Genomic DNA, 15,365 nt, shown 5'->3' with positions numbered 1-15,365 from the left:
AAATAGATAGATAGATAGATAGATAGATAGATAGATAGATAAACTTGTCTACAAGTTTAAACATTTAGTGAAACACTAAGCTTCCTCTGAAGACCAAATGAAACAATAAGTGCATTTCTTGAAACAATTTGTGCAAACTGCACCACACAGTGAATTAGCTGCAAAAGCACATAACTTGCTTAAAATGCCTAATTTATGATTCAAAAGTAAATATTTATGCCCATAATATCACCATCAGAATAAAAAAGTTCATGTGTCACTGTTATTACAAAGATAGTCAAGACGCTTAGCCATGTTGTTACAGTTTTTCTCTATTGGTTTGGCTCATTTCTTGAAACAGAAATTAAATTCTCAAAATAACATGGACAAACCTCCAAACCACTTGGCAATTGTTCACAACAGAATTGGATTTCTCATTCATTTATCAAATTGCAAATGTCTTAGTACATGTCTCAATGTCTCACTACATTTTTGCAAAGGATTAAGTACAGGTAGCCTACATTTAGCACAATTTCCAAGTGAATAGATCTTGTTGATCTAAACTGATTGTTGATTCTCAGTCTAATGGTTGTTCTCTCCAAAACATGTCAGCATCATTTCATTGTATAAGTCATCACATGCACAACAGTCTGTTCAATTGTCAAAATTAGTCAAGAACATAATACCATGAATACCATATATATATTTTTCAAAAAAAGTCATAATTTTCCTTGTTTTTTGTTTATGTGTTTATATTGCACTATATTTTCTTTTTACAATTTTTCTCAGTCACTTTGGTACATTTCTCAGATCTGAATTGACATTCTCAAAACTACCTGTTCAATCTTCTCATCATTGTGTCACTTGTGCACATCAAAAAGGCCGTTTCTCATTTCTCTGCTCTCAGCGTAAAATCTTCCGTAAAATCCTATTTTTTGTTTTCTTTTTCCGTTTTATACACAATTATAAGACAAATAACAAGATCTTTTGGAGATATAAACGTTTGCGGGTGAACCGTGGTGTTGTGCTGAACCATCCAGGTTATTTTGGCAAAAGCACCAAGAGTTTTTGAGAACGTCAGGTCTGTTTCAAGAAATGAGCCAAAACAATTGAGAAGGATCTTTGCAATTTTCGTGGCAATGACTCTTTATATGGGAAAGGAATTTAGTTTTGAAGCATGAGTGAAAGGTTTTGGGAGAGATATGAGCTTAAATTCTAACTTGAGAAGATACAAGTTTGGGAAATTACCAGAAATCTTAGTCACTTTTAACCGTGATGCTATGGCAAAATGCTAATTGTCTAGTCCGATTCAATGATCTATGCTAGGCTGGAGCTAAAAGTGGTATCGCCAGACTCACAGAATGGCTGGATTAACTGGAGAAAGGTAAAACTCAATTGTTTACAGTTTTTCTCAGTCGCTTTGGTGCTTTTCTCAGATCAGAATGAAAATTCTCATAACTATTAGTTCAACCTCCACAACATTTAGTCATTTGTGCACATCATAGTATAGCAATTTCTCTTTCCTCTGAAAAAATTGCAAATGTGTTTGGACATGTATCAGTTGCTTTCACACAATTCTCTGCTGTTTTATAACATTATCAGTTGCTTTGTCATGTCAGTCAAAATTAACTATACTTATGGATGCTGAACAGTCGTTCCCAATAAAACGAATAGTCTTGATTTCATTGCTTGAGTCATTACATATAAAATTGGTGAACTAGTTATCAAATTCTGTCACAATGCTGTAGAATTGCAAAGAGCATATACAGTAAAACTGTGAAACGTACATATTCAGTGTCTTGCACTCACTTACTCCCCTAACTACAGCAATTTGTAACTTTACTGTAGTTTTCAAATGGCTGTACAAGTCTATAGTGCTGTCTTGAGCATTTTCAGGTAGTGTCACCGAGTTCTGACCTTTTTTTGCATGGGAAAACACTGAGAGCATAAACTGTCGTAATGACATGACATGACTATCTTGTTCATAAACGATGGTGTCAAGACTTCTCATTTTGATGACACTGGCAGTTTCATTGACATAAATACTTGCTTTTGAGGAATAGACTATCCATTTTGAGCAAGTGACATGCTTTTGCAGGTTATCCACTAGGTTTTGCAGTTTGCACTAATTGTTTTGAGAAAGGCACTAACTGCTGTGCAAATGTTAATAGTGATGTGAGAAAAGCACCAAAGCGACTGAGAAAAACTGTAACTCGAGGGGAGGTGGAAAATGAGCATAATTCCCCAAATGGTGGAATATCCCTTTGATAACATTTTACTTTACCATTTATTATTTGCTTCTGCCATGTTTATATATGTGGGGAATGTGCTGGCCTGTTGTGTTGGCCATGTTTATATATGTGGGGAATGTGTTGGCCATGTTTATATATGTGGGGAATGTGCTGGCCTGTTGTGTTGGCTTGTAGACAGGGTGCTTCCCAGGAACCCCTTTCTATTCACAGCCAGTCTGTGATCAGATGCACCGATGACCACAGCAAACAAAAAAGGCCAGAGCAGGTGTCTTCACGAGCTCTCCCCATCTTAGTCGGCACGGCAGCCTGGGACACCTGTCCCAAAGCAGCACAGATTCTGAAGAGAAAGTTCAAGGGGGGTGGGGTAGGGGTCTTGGGTGTTTTTACTTTGACTTGAGCAAAACAGCAAAACAATGTTTGTGTGTGTGTGTGTGTGCACAAACTTCTTGAAGGCCAGTTGTGGCTATGTGGTGTGGAAAGTGAGAGCGCCACACGAAAGATGATACAGCGCTATGGTTGTGGCTTCATCACCTGGACCTGACCAGGTCAACACAATCAACGCAAAGTTTGTACCATGACAATTTAATATGAATACAAATACCGTTCCACCCCTTATAGATAGATAGATAGATAGATAGATAGATAGATAGATAGATAGATAGATAGATAGATAGTTACAGCCAGTGCAGGTAACAGTGATATGACATGCTCGAGTATGACAGCTTTCCCAGCTCAGCGCCCTAATGAATGGCCAATGTTGTTGTTCGCTTTCATCATAAATCCCCCAAGCTCCACCAGTTTTGTCCGTAAGCTACGCAAGCATGAGGTCAATCTTGTCTGACACAGATCAAAGAGAGGTGGAAACGACCTGGTTGTGTGAAAACTATGATTTTCACACTTTGACAAGTCTGCAGTGAGAGTTGAAAGTGCTTTGAGAAGCCCAGACTGAAACATTTGCTCTCCCCTTTCCCTTCTCTCTCTGAAAAACAACAGACATAAAAGGGCACTCGAGTCAGAGGGAACCGACTAACACCCCACAGAGTGGCCAAGTGAGGGGAGTGTGAGAGGTGTGCGGTGGGGGAATATTTGCGAGGGGAAGAGAGGAGGTGGACAAACAGGTGTCAACCTCAGAGCTTTTTTAAGTGGTTTACTGACTTCTCTTTCACTCTGACTATCCCTCTTTCAAGTGATCTCTCTCTCTCTCTCTCCTTGCTTCTCTGTCTCACTCACAAAGGATGCGGCTGCCAGTAACAAGCTCTTTTATCTGCGGCTGCCAGGAACCCCTATCACCCTCGCCCCACCTCCACCCTACTCCACCCTACTCCCTCTCTCTCCCTCTCTCCCCCTCTCTCTCCCTCTCTCCATAAACACTAATGTGAATGTAAATTACTTGATGTTATTATGTTTACATTATTATATCCTATAGAAGACTCCATATTGGTGCCCTTTCTTGTGATTGCTACCTCACTCATCCTCCAGGACAGAACAAGCTCCTCTATGCCACTAACTGGTTTTAATCTATTGATTAATATACATTAATCTGACAGAAACATCCAGGGCACATCAAGCATTTTTTAATCTATTGATTTAAATGAATATACATTAATTTGACTGGGTGGCTGAATGAAAACTGTTCCTATGGTTGCATGTTGCATGACATTTCATGCTGAGGTAAAAGTAATGCTAACTGGCAAATCTTAAATGACACACACATTACTTCTAATCCCCTGCAGGCGTGTGTGAGCAGCTCTGCGGCATGGGATGTATGTGTGTCAGTGTGTGCAGAAGTTAGTGTGTCAGTCGCGAGTGTGTGCCCTGATTTGGGGCATGGGGCGGAAGATTTGTGGCTAAAAACCCTGAAAAGAGGTGCAGGAGACTGGGACACTAATAGTGCTGCATCCATGTAGCGGGGAGTGGCGCTGAGCGCGCGTGTACTCGAGGCTGGTTGGGACATAGCCCTGGTGACGAACACAAGGCAGTGTGAGTAGTCTGGGTAGCTCCCATGCTTTGGGCTTAGCTGTGTCCACTGGTAACTGCGATGAAGGTCTGCCTGACCAGAATGTCAGTTCCTCAGTACTTTGCAAAATAGCTGCACCTGCAGTATAACTTGTCAATGGCTACGTTTACACCGCAAGTCTTAATGCTCAAATCGGATCTTTTTGCTCAGATCTGATTTTTTGATTGGCTCGGTTTGTTTGCCATGTATGCAGTGTCCTCTATACACTGTCCACTGGTGTGCAACCAGAAAATGAAGGAGGAAACTCATAGCAACTGACTTCTATCCTTGTTTTATCTTAATGCTTCATCTTTGTATGCAGTACACTTTCTGTGTCTTCGTTCTTCAGCTCATATAAATGACAGAGAACCATAAGACAACCATCAGTACGTTGTGACCTTGGAGTACTGTGTCTTTGCCATGCATTATGGTTTCTGTATGACTTCTTGGCCTGTCTATTGAACGTTGGTGATCAGTTCTTTAGCAGCGTAAACAATAGATTTGGTAAAGAGAGTTATCAGAGACTGATTAGAATACCACTACAGTTTTTGTCCTGAGCGGTCACTTAGAATACAGCCTATAGCACTCATATACACTACATATTATAAGTGAATACAGCCTATAGCACTCATATACACTACATATTATAAGTGATTGACGGTTGTGTGTGCAGTAAGTGGATTTATAACAACAGCAGAATGTGTGTGAGAGGGTGAGATGAGGGCTGTGTGAGAACGTAAGATAGTGTGTGAAAGTATTAGTTTGTGAGAATGTGGAAGTGTTTGTGTGTAGATGAGAGAGTGTGTCTGTGGCTTAGGTTGGTTTCCTGTTGTTTGAGGTTGTTAATCAGAACTGACAGAGGTAGAGGCCACTGACCATATTTTTAATTTGCTAGTCTCCTTTTCTCTTTCCCTCTTCCTATCCCTCCCTCTCTCTCTCTATCAACCCCCCTCTGTATACTCTCAGACATGCATCTCTATCTCCTCTTACACCTATGGAAACACACACACACACACACACACACACACACACACACAGAGAGAGAGAGAGAGAGAGAGAGAGAGAGTTAGAGTAACTGCAAACAGCAGCAGAAAGCAAAAGTGCACATGAGTGCATATTCATCGGTAGCTACACACTGTCTCTCCCCGGTCTGTTTATCTGTCTGTATCTCCATTCGGCTCTATCTGCCCCTCTCTCTCTCTCCCTCTCTCTCTCTCTCTCTCTCTCTCTCTCTCTCTCTCTCTCTCTCTCTCTCTCTCTCTCTCTCTCTCTCTCTCTCTTCTTTCTTTCTCTCTCTCCCTTGCTCTCTCTCTCTCTCTTTCTTTCTCCCTCTCTCTCTCTCTCTCTCTTTCTTTCTCTCCTCTCTCTCTCTTTCTTTCTCCCTCTCTCTCTCTCTCTTTCTTTCTCTCTCCCTTGCTCTCTCTCTCTCTTTCTTTCTCTCCCTCTCTCTCTCTTTCTTTCTCCCTCGCTCTCTCTCTCTTTCTCTCTCTCTTTCTTTCTTTCTCTCCCTCGCTCTCTCGCTCTCTCTCTCTCTCTCTCTCTTTCTCTCCCTCGCTCTCTCTCTCTCTTTCTCTACCAGTCTATCTGACCACTCATCTCCCTGTCTCCTCAGCTCTCTCTCTGTCTTTCACCTCAACTCTTTGTCTGTCAGTGGCTGAGAAAACCACATGCTGATACTGGAAAATAATCAGCACTTTTCTTCCCTGGGCCTTCTTGCTTTATCTGCCTCCTCCACCTAATCAGCTCCTCCATCCAAAACCACACACACCAAGAGAATAGAAATTAAAAAATAAGCGAGTGAAACTAGAGGGAGATACTGATGGTCCAATTTAGACCGGACTAATGATGCACTATGATGCAACCTATGATGTGCGTGTGCGTTACACACACACACACACACACACACTCTCTCTCTCTCTCTCACACACACAGACACACACACACACACACACACACACACACACACACACACACACACACACACACACACACACACTCCTAGTGTCACTGTTAACATTATAGTAATTTAACTAGCCTTATACTATGGGATGATATTTGTGCGCTGCTGTTTAGTTGAGTTTTGTTTAGCATATGTATACGGTGAGCATGAGACTTTTCTAACATAGAATGAAAGGGTGTCTGTTTCTGCTGAAGGGTAAGATGTTATCAGATGAGAGAATCATATTGTGTACAATAAAGTAAGCAAAGCCTCTTTCTGATTCTAGCCCTGATACTTGCTATCAACACAGTAAATCAGTTCATTATCACGTAAAAGCTCCGTAAAGTTGACGTGAAAAACAGAACTCAACGGATGCAACTGACAGTATCACTAGTGCAAGGGCCGATGTCTCTCAGAGATAAAGAATTTTGGTTTGAGCTAAATGATAAAATTGAGACGATGTTAAATGTTGAAAGTGGCATTAGTTGCCCTCTGTAATAACGTGGAGAGTTAAAGGGTGAAAGACAGAGAGATGAGGATCCAAAATGGAAACGAGTGCTTCTGTTATGCAACCTCTCTCTCTCTCTCTCTCTCTCTCTCTCTAGATTATCTCTATCCCTTCATCTTCTACACCACCATTCATATTCTTAACAACAGAATAGATAGATAGATAGATAGATAGATAGATAGATAGATAGATAGTTAGATAGATAGATAGATAGATAGAGATAGATAGATAGATAGATAGATAGAGAGATAGATAGAGAGATAGATAGTTAGATAGATAGATAGATAGATAGAGATAGATAGATAGATAGATAGAGAGATAGATAGAGAGATAGATAGATAGATAGATAGATAGATAGATAGATAGATAGATAGATAGATAGATAGATATAGATAGATAGATAGATATAGATTATTTACTGATTGTTTGATAGAAAGAGAGGAGAGAGAGAATCAATTTGATAAGATAAGGAATGTGCACAATAAAATGTTAAGAGAAATGCAAGCTTGCACACACACGCACAAACACACATACACACACTCGCCATTACATCAAACACTGAATGTTCCTATGTCTCCTTCAGCATTTACTAGGGTGGTTTAATCTCATATGTTGAAATCCCCCCTTCTAACCTTTTTGTTTATTTTACTGCCCATGTCAATGGATATGTGGTCGCTGCAGTCTTCTCAGAATTCAGCATCTTTCCATTGTGCTTTGTGCACAAAGTCGTCTTTCCCTTCGTCAGCAATTTGCAGAGTAGCACTAACGGGGTAGAAAACCTCAAGCTTCCATCACAGGAAGAAAAAAACCACAAACACAAAAGAGCACCCAGGTATTATAATAGCTTTTTGGTCATAAAAAGCAACCAGTGTCCCTCCAACGATTGTGTCACTTTTATATATAGTATGTATAATCGAGTTTAGGTTCTGGATCATGTTTATAGACTTCCATCGAAACTTAATTTAAATTTCACCTTTCCCGCAGAACAACAATAGTATGCACGGCGATACATAATGAAATCACTTTATGATCTAATGGAGTGATTGAGAATAATGGACGCAAACCATAACCTCTGGCTATTCATTTAGTTGGCGTGTGGATACTCAGAAAAACTAAAATGCCTGCGAAAATTTGAAGCTGAAATTTAATGAATTCAAACAAACAAACAAAAAACTTTCTTGAGTTTCATCAAAGTTGTTCAACTGAGAATATTATAATGTGCATCATAAATGAGAAATATTTTTTTATTTTTTATTTTAAATGTTTTAAATGTTAAATGTTGATTAATCAGTGTTTAACTTAACCTTTAAGACTTAAACCCCATGAGATGAACTCATCAGCGTCTATAGAAAGACAATGGATTCAGATTGACCGTTTTGCCTCCTGAAATGTATTTCCTAAAAATATTATAGATGCACCTCTGGTGCGCATAGGTGAAATCAAATTCTGACAGAAAGCATGATAAATAAGGCCTGTTTCTAACCTCTTCAACATAAGAGAGTCACTCCAATTTTAATTTATTGAGTCTATATTACAAAGGTTTAGATTTCCTACTTGCTAAAATAAAACATTTCTGTTGGGTATTGCTGTACATCCTGAAAGACATACATGTCAGCTCCATAGTCTAGCTTTATCACAACGAGAGATGAAGATGATATACATTAGACTGCACAAAGAATCTGTGTACAGTAATTTATTGGGACAAAATTAAACAAACATTGGGACTAACATAAGCTGTTTTGTCTTTTAATTTGAAAGGCTTGTATATCATTGCAACAATGCCGCATCTTGCATGACCACAGTCTAAATTAATTTACCCACTTAACACACTAACAGTTTGATATAAAAAAATATAATAATAAAACACCATCACAAAAAGCACAACTATGACCCTTACCGTCTGCAGGAACCAAGTGCATTGAGAGAGGACATTATGTGCCACAGTCAAATTAGTCACACGTCTGACTCTTGGTTTTGTGTTTTGCTACACTTGTTGACAAATGTGTCATTTCTGTCTCCAGTTCTGGCACAGTGTAGGTTAATAGGGGATATTTCATCCCTTTGATGTACAGTAAGACCAAACCTACACATTGAGAGACCCCAAAATAATGGCTACATATCCCTAAAAACATACAGTTATGAATATGTGTATGTACTTTGTATACGCATTTGTGGCTTCATTATTATTAGATGAGAAGAGTTTAAAAAGGCAGTTCAGAAACACGCTAACCATCTAAATATGAATACTGAAATATGAGGGTTAAGCTACTATACTACTACTATATGTAGTTGGTCTTTCTCACAGAGTATAATATATCATGTATTTTAAGTGTTCTTCAGACCTTGCTGATTTGCGTAAACCTTTTTTGCAGAATTTTTGCAGTGAAACAAACAGATAACCACATACGCTAAAACACCTGCAAACACCACTCGTCACAAAAATAAACATGCACAAACAGAAAAACTCCATCTGCACACGCACACACAGACACACACATGCACACACACACACACACACACATCCTGACAGACCGACAGGCAGGCATACAGACAGACAGACAGACACGCAAATACACAATAAAACACACTCCATCTGTACACACACACACACACACACACACACACACACACACACACAAAACACAAACACACACACCACACACACACACGCACAAACACACACACACACAGGCAAACTACATGGCATCGAATACAGACCACATATCATGAGTCTGCAGCTGGCAGCCTGTGAAACTGGTGCATCTCTCCTCTTCTCCTCATCTCTCTCTTCCTCTCTGGCTTCATCTCTCTCTCCCTCTCTCCATCCCCTGTCTCTATGCCCCTCTCACATCAGCTTTATGGTGCTACTTCTCCAAATCGAATCCCATCCTGTCGTCAGGTCTTCCTTCCATGATCAACACATCCAATATGACGATTTTTTTTTAATTTTCCTATGCAGTGGGATCTATCATTGGGGTACATTACATGTGGTTTATAATTGCCATACTTTGTTGAGGAAGTCCTATTGTATAAAATAGCATGTTTTGATTTTTTGTCATAATCATTTTAAGGGCTTAGTCTGGGATGTTACGCGATTTCAAGCCCATACATTTTTGTCACGACCGCTAGCTGCCCATTCCGTGATTACACTGTAGAAAAACCCAGTTTCTGTAGGCAGCCCAGGCTCCGAAAACTGGAAACAAACAAAGTGGGGGCAGCCTGTCCCCCAAACAAAACCGAAACCCTGCGTGGAGTTTCTTTGGGAATACTGAAGGTAGGGATGAGCTACCTCTCTGGAGTGTTTCGTTTGGCAAAAAAACGTCTGCTGATAAATTTAAATATAAACATAAATACAAACAAACTGACTTCCTACGCAATCTCTGACTGCACCTTTAAATGTGCAACTAAACAAATAAAGCACATAAAGGTGAAATTAATTGCTGTGACACAAATATTACAAAATTTTTTAATAGATCTAATCAAAAATAATAAATGTTATTAACAAATTACAATATCACAATGAATAAATCTAAATCATAACAGAATTTCACCATGTTAAAGTGTTGTAACAAGGTTGTGTTATAAGGGCCCTAGAAATTCCCAATCTAAGAAGTTCAAAAAGATAAACGCCACTGCTGACACATTTCTTACTTCACATAATTTACACAATCACACATAAATGTATTATGTGGGCTTTTGAATGATCTCTCTCTATCTCCCACCATCTCATTTGCTCTCTCTTCCTCTCAGTAGAGTAGTCTGCTATCGTCTGCGCCCACTTCCTGTTCAGGCCTGCCATCCACCTCGTGTGCGCTCTCTGGCCGTTTGAGTGTCACTGATTGAACACTTTGATCGCCGCACATACGCGTTCTAGCAGCACACACACACACACACACACACACACACACACACACACACAAACATTATGCAGAAAGTGCAGCTACCTGTCTTCTGGGCTATCTGTTATGAGGTGCTGTCAATGTCTTGACAATGGCAACTCCAAACACTTCACCACTGAGGCTGAGCCAACACAAGCCTAAGCCACTGCATTACTACATGTGCCAAACAAAACACTGCACTCTAAGATATCAGCTACACCAGGCGTGTAATGAAGCGTTCCATTCGCGTAGCGTCTCCTGTAACAATTAGCTGCCACTATAATCAATGGAAATAACTACACCAGATGTGATAGCGGCGTGTACGTTCGAAAAAAATAGAACAGTCTTTTAAAATGTTTTTTACGCGTCGTGAACTGAACGCTTCAGATATGCGCCTGGTGTAGCTCATACTCTAATGTTCCAATGGCTTCGAGAGCCATTTAGCCAAATGCTAAGAGGTCACGCTAACACAGAGTACAATATTAATTGAAAAGAAGTCAGCTGGACTAATCACTCAGTAGTTGTTTAAAAACCACAACGATGGCTGGCGTGTGTCAAAAATTGTCTCCTTGGTGTCAGCATTTGTATAAAAAAGGTATTTGAAATCTCAAGGGGTATTGACTTATGAAGCATGTATCAATATCACATGTAGTGGTGACTGCTATTAAAGAAACACTATGTAGTTCTTTAACTTAAAATAATGGCTTCAAACTAATTTTGATGGCTTATAATATGAAGAATGACATCTATCACATTGGCGATACGGTTTGCAATATATGCAACTTTGTTGTTCCATGCAGGAACATTCATTCCTTTTCGATTGGTATTGCCTCGAGGCTATATGGGTACACCCAATACATTGAACATTAATAACGAGAGCTAAAAAAAATACGTATTTTTACAATGTGTTGCTTTACTGTGAATCTGAACTCGCAAACACAGTCGGAGACACAGTGAAGCAAAAGCCTCAATTTGCTCTCCATCACAAAAGGTGACAAACCAGCAAGTACTCTGATAGACTGCGCATGAAAAGTATAAGGGTGTGTGTGTGTGTGTGTGTGTGTGTGTGTGTGTGTGTGTGTGTGTGTGGAAAGTTCAGGTTCCAGGGGACTACATTGTGATGTGGCAGCTAGAGTCATCTCCAGAGATGTCCTCCGCCACAGACACTGACTCATCTCCTGGTGTCGCCAGATGAAAAGCCAACGCTACAACACAACACAACCTGAAATCCCTGAGGTTAATTTTACATCATAAACACAAAACTCACCGTTTGAGATTTACTCTTTCTTCTTCTGACACCTACTGAGGACTAAACTACTCAGTGTGTGTGTGTTAATCAACCAGCCCTCTGAAAGAAAGATGACTGTTGATGAATCGCTATTTGAATCTCCAAGGTCTCAGAGAACAAACAGGACTCACACAGGGGGAAATTGCTGAACACACTCTCATTCATAATGTGTGCATGGCTAAAAACATGTATCTCCTCAAAGAAATGATCTGGATAACATCTGAACATCCGATATTAGCCAGAAGAGGCCACACATACACACACACACCAACAAACACACTCAATAAAGATGTGCAACAGCCTCTCAGTCGTCATTGCATGTTTGTTATCTCTGATCCTTTATTAAGAAGTGAGCAAAAGCTTGATTACAAACACAATAGGGTTGGAACTAGAGTTGCAGCAGTAACCTGGCAATGTGGCGTACCATGGTATCTTTGAGAACACCATCCTAAACCATCATCAAGCGCATTATGAATCGCAAAATAAATTTACACACGTCAGCTTCCGGCTAAATCTGTGTTTAAATTTGGTAGCCTCTGACTCGCAAACAAACACACTCCACAGACAGACGGGCCCTAATAAAACCGTAAACACAGCTATTTTCTGAGATTTTATTATTACACGGTGAAAATCTCAAATCCATTTTCAACTGGCGGAGGAAAGACTCAGGCCTGCCCTGGACGTTTGGCTCTGCTCCTCATTTCCTGCTGTACTGCAAAATGTCCGCTGTCTCTGCGCACAACGATCATCTCAATCCAAGTCCAAGTCCGACCCAACATACTTAACATCACGATATTCGGTAGTCATATTAAACATCACTGAATTCAAATAAAGTTTCTGATGTCATCATTAGAATCACATTCTCATAAAATAAAATAACCATGACTGCGTTTTTATGCAAGCACATTACCTAAACTTTGGACAGTTTTTATGAGTTAAGCAACATCACAACTCTCACAGACTTTCTTCAGTTCTCTTCTACGTTTTGACAAGTCTTTTTTCACTTCTTGATTCAAATCTTGATATGGTGAAATCAAAACGGCACCCAAGCTCACTTCACGTAGCCAACTCACAATGCAAACTACGGGCTCTGTCCCATCTCATTCTGTTGCTACTCACAAGGTGCCATTAAAACAGACCAAACAGACCAAACAGACCACTGCACTGGCGATACTGAGAAAAGACTTTCTTTCTTCTTTTTTTCTTTCAACCTGCCCTTGAGGTGTTCCAGTCAGACACAGGTAGCGATTGACTAGGCAGCAACTGAATAAACCATGAAAGCTAAAAAATAAAAGTCAACAGGACTGAGCAATCCATACAGAACGGAAGAATTCACTTTTTGATTCAACTACAGTTTGGGTTCACCAATGCCTTCGCAGCAAATGCACATCTGGAGTCTCTGACTTTCAATGCTCAACTGAAAGAGATTTATGAGGACACCGTGAATGAAACTACAGAAAGTGGGACAACTGATCAAAGTGGGTTCGCATTTGCACACACACACACACACACACACACACACACACACACACACACACACACACACACACACACACACACACACATTTAAGTGCATACACAAATACAAAAACAGTTGCATTGGCATCTATTGAAGGCCATGGACTATTAACTGAAACACAGTGGCAACGATTACTGTATCAACTTCAGAAAAGACAGTGCTTTAGATACTTTAGATGTGCCTCCAAATAGAAATGATAGCCTAATGCCAGATTTTCCACAAACTACTTTGTGGACAAAACAGTGTGATATCTTAATGTCACCATCGCAATGGCCACATCTGAAACATTACAGTTGTGAAATGACACAGGCGCAAAGCACACTGACAAACGAATACAGACATAGACATACAGACTTCCCAAACACATACATGTATACAAACGATGATCAACATAACCATACACAATCCATAAATACTGAGCATCAATGATCCTACCTCTCATCATCTTTGGTCCTCTCTCTTGTCAGTCTTCCTTTCTAAAGGTATGTCTCGGCCTCTTAACTATCGTTCTTTCTCTCCCTCTCTCTTTCTCTCTGTTTCTCTCTCTCTCTCTCTGTGACTCAATTAAAATCCCTCCCTCTTCAGCTTGGGCTGACAAGTGAAAAAATCTCACAAAAAGTTTATTTGCAAACTCTCCCAGGATATGTCCCTCTGTCTGTCTGTCTGTCTCTCTGTCTGCCTGTCCCTCTGTCTGTCTGCCTGCCTGCCTGTCTGTCTGTCTGTCTGTCTGTCTGTCTGTCTGTCTGTCTGTCGACATAAGCAAGACTCGAACACGCACACACACACACACACACACACAGGAGGAAGACGGGCCTGTCCCCAACACATTCAAACACAACACACAGGTATATCTATGGTCTCGTCCCCACTTCTCTCCTCTCTCTATCGAAACTTTCAAAAGTGACCCTCACGTGTAACTCTTTCTATTCCTCTCTATGCCCCATAGCAGGCTCATCAGCAGTGCTATATTTACACTCTCCCTCTCCTGCTTTTTTGCTCTCTCTCTATCTCTCTCTCTATCTCTTTCTCTCTCTCTTTCCCTCCTTCATAGCCTCATTCTATTTTTTCATTCATCTGTTATCGCAACACCTGACTTGTTAAATTTTACCCAAACCGCACTTCACTGATAAGACACCTGTTACTCTCTCTCCCCCCTCTTCTCTTTTCTTTCTTTGTCTCTCTCTCTCTCTCTATCTGTCTGTCTTGCGTGCATGCTCTCGCTCTTGTTAGTTTTCTGCTTCGTGTGATGTGCTCACCACACCTGCATTTGATGCACACAGTGGGGAACTCTACCTAATCCCACCCACTTTTTTGTACCCGCATGCAGAACAGCTGGATGGTATGCTATAGCCACAGTCTATAGCAGTGCCTTTAGCAATCAGATGTATGATATAGTATATATAGTATACGCTTGTTCAAAACTTAATTTAAGTGTCTTAGAACATGTAGAATTCACAGAGACCCAACTGATTAAAATGCCAGGTCTACGTTTGACTGTGATTTTACCATTTTCTAGTAGACAGAGCTGAAATTAGACCATTAGACCAACCAGCTGTCCCACTTCTATAAGTCCAGTGCTATGAAATAGGCTACACAATAGTTCAACTAGTAATACTACTAATAACACAAGGGAGACACCCTTCTTGACCTTTGACCTCAGAACCGTACAATATTCTAAAACTATTCTGCATCCAGTGAATACGGTGAGCTAAGCACAGGAGCTGATTTACTGAGTCCTATCACCTTCTGACACAATGTCTACGGTCAGGACTCTCTGTCTACTGCTGGTAATATATCAGGGCACAGGGTCATATTCATTCAAAGATATTAAGGCCACTCAGAAAAACACAAATACACACATGCACACACAAGCGCGCACGCACACACGCACACACACACACACACACACAAACACACACACACAACCATACAAATACATACACACACACGCTCACGCACACATGCAAACACATGCACACACACACGCACACACACGCTGACACACC

General features: G+C 40.4%; 1 protein-coding gene across 4 annotated transcripts in view; it reads right to left on the bottom strand.

The window, feature by feature from the left end:
- Nucleotides 1-15,365, bottom strand: part of rorc (RAR-related orphan receptor C) — a 39,155-nt gene that overhangs the window by 7,693 nt on the left and 16,097 nt on the right. The gene's annotated exons all lie outside the window — the stretch shown is intronic.

The sequence above is a fragment of the Alosa alosa genome, chromosome 13, assembly GCF_017589495.1.
Source record: "Alosa alosa isolate M-15738 ecotype Scorff River chromosome 13, AALO_Geno_1.1, whole genome shotgun sequence".
Classification (NCBI taxonomy): Eukaryota; Metazoa; Chordata; class Actinopteri; order Clupeiformes; family Clupeidae; genus Alosa; species Alosa alosa.
The sequence above is the reverse complement of the archived record's forward strand: the minus strand, read 5'-3'. Positions and strand labels throughout refer to the sequence as shown.